We start from the raw sequence: 2,676 nt of genomic DNA, 5'->3' as shown, positions 1-2,676 counted from the left end.
AAGGATAGAACCCTGAGGTACCCCGAAAGTAAGAGTAGAGGAGTTAGAAGTAGAATTATTGAGAACAACAGAAGAAAAACGATTACAGAGATAAGAAGAAAACCAAGACAGACAAGAATCAGTAATATTAAAAAAAAGATGCAGCACTCTCAAGAGAATAGTATGGTCAACAGTATCAAAAGCTGAGGAAAAGTCAAGAGCAAGAAGAAGAGTAAGATTACTATTGTCACTAGAGAGAAGGATATCATTGTGTATTTTAAGTAAAGAAGTTTCAGAACTGTGAGCAGGTCTGAAACCAGATTGAGATACAGGTAGCAAAGAGTTAAAGTCTAAATAGGATGACAGTTGATTAAAAACAACTTTTTCTATTATTTTAGAGATGAAAGTAATATTAGTTACAGGTCTATAATTAGATAAAGAGGTAGGATCTAGGGATGAGTTTTCAAGAATAGGAATAACAATAGAATTCTTATAAGAATTAGATGTTCTTAAAGAAGTAATTTTATTTACAAAAAAGTCATGACACTGTTGAGCTGAAAAAGATGAGTGAGAAGATTTTTTATGTAGAAGTTTAGATAGAACAGACCACCTATTTTTAGATGTTGAAGCAGATGTTATAGAATTTCTAAGTAAAGTAGAGTGTTTAGAGAATAGTAGATATTTATAATTAATCAATTCAGATTCATAGATAGAATAAAGAGAGTTAGATGGATTTAACCTATAGGCTTTCTCCAGTCTTCTAAGACTTTTCTTGGCTACTACACAAGCATAATCAAACCAAGGAGCCTTACGAGAATAGAGCCTATAAGTAAAAGATTTAAGAGGAATAAGCTTATCAAGAATAGAAGTAATGTAGATATTAAAAGCACAGACAAAATCATCAACATCAGAAAATAAGGTAGTATCAAAAATAGTTTCAGTAAGAGATTGAAGAAAAATATCTTTATTAAGAGATGACAAGCATCTTTTAGAAATAGACATAGATGAATTTGAAGGAAGAAAATCTAATGAAAAAACAGATTCAATAAGAAGGTGATCAGAATAAGGAACAGAGCTAGCAGAGATATTAATAGGCTTAGAAAAAGATGAAGCTATAATAAAATCAATAGTGTTACCAGAAGTATGGGTAGGAAAAGAACAATATTGAGTTAAGTTAAAAAGAGACAAAATATCATTAAATCTACAAGTGTAAGAACATAATAAATTATTGAAGGGCAAGTTGAAATCACCAGAGATGTAGAAAGGAATAGAAAAAGAGTAGAGAGATTCAGCGAGTGAGTAGAATTCATCTAAAAACAAAGTGAGAGAAGAAGAAGGAGGGTGATAGATTACAGCAATATAAAAAGATAGAGAAGAAGACTTAAGAGATACAGCAAGACATTCAAAAGAAGAAAAATGAAAGGAAATATTAATGGAAGCAGTAAATAGAGATTTATAAAACAGACAGATACCCCCATAAGAAGAATGAGAAGATGATAGAAGATTTTTTGGAGGTTTAGAGAGTTAAAGGAAGCTGTAACCATCAGGAGTAGCAAGAATAAGAGAGGGAGAGTTAGAGTCCTCGTGCCAAGTTTCAGTAAGAGTAAAAAAATCAGGTAAGGAGGAAGAGATTATTTGATGGATATAGAGCGATTTTTTATTAATTGATCTTATGTTATCTTAAGTGGCAACTGCAATGACGAAAGCATCAGATAGGTTAATGAAGGAAATGGAATCTGATGTGAGTTCGAGGAAAATGTTCAAAGTAGCAAAGCAGTCAATGAGGGATAGGAAAGATGTTATAGGGAATGGATGTGTTTGGGATGGATCTGGCAAATTGTGCATAGATGAGGAGGAAAAAGCTCAGGTGTGGAAAGCTCATATGGAAAGGTTGATGAATGAAGAGATTGAGTGGGATGGAGATGTGGAATCCGTGGTCACACACGGACCTATAGAGAAGGTGACGATGGAGGAAGTAGAGAAAGCAGTTAGAGAAATGAAACTAGGTAAGGCGACAGGGGTTTCGGAAGTGGCGGCTGAACATATTAAAGCGAGTGGGGTGATAGGAATTGAAGTTATGATGAGAATTGCTAACAGTATGTTTGATGATGAAGGTATACCTGAGGATTGGCGACACAGTGTGTTGGTGCCGTTGTATAAGGGCAAAGGAGATGTGAGAGATTGTGGGTCATACAGGGGTGTGAAATTACTAGAGCACGGAATGAAGGTAGTGGAGAGGGTGCTTGAGAGGAGGTTGAGAAGTATGGTGACAGTTAATGAAATGCAGTGTGGGTTTATGCCTGGTAGGGGAACGGTGGATGCGTTGTTCATGGCGAGAATGTTGCAGGAGAATTATAGAAAGAAGAAACGAAGATTGTACATGTGTTTTGTGGATCTAGAAAAGGCTTTTGATCGAGTACCGAGGAAGGTCATTGAATGGGCGTTGAGGAAGAAAGGAGTGAATGAGAGACTTGTTAAAGCTGTGATGCAGCTGTATGAAGGGGCAAAGACAAAGGTGAGGGTTGGAAGGGGAATGTCGGACGCTTTTAGTGTTAAGGTAGGAGTGCATCAAGGATCAGTGTTATCACCGTTTCTGTTTGCAATTGTGATGGATGTTGTGTGTGGAAACATAATGGAGGGGTTGTTATTTGAGATTTTGTATGCAGATGATTTAGTCTTGATGGCTGATAGCATGGA

This window comes from Helobdella robusta (genome assembly GCF_000326865.2).
Source record: "Helobdella robusta unplaced genomic scaffold HELROscaffold_13, whole genome shotgun sequence".
Lineage (NCBI taxonomy): Eukaryota > Metazoa > Annelida > Clitellata > Rhynchobdellida > Glossiphoniidae > Helobdella > Helobdella robusta.
The sequence above is the reverse complement of the archived record's forward strand: the minus strand, read 5'-3'. Positions refer to the sequence as shown.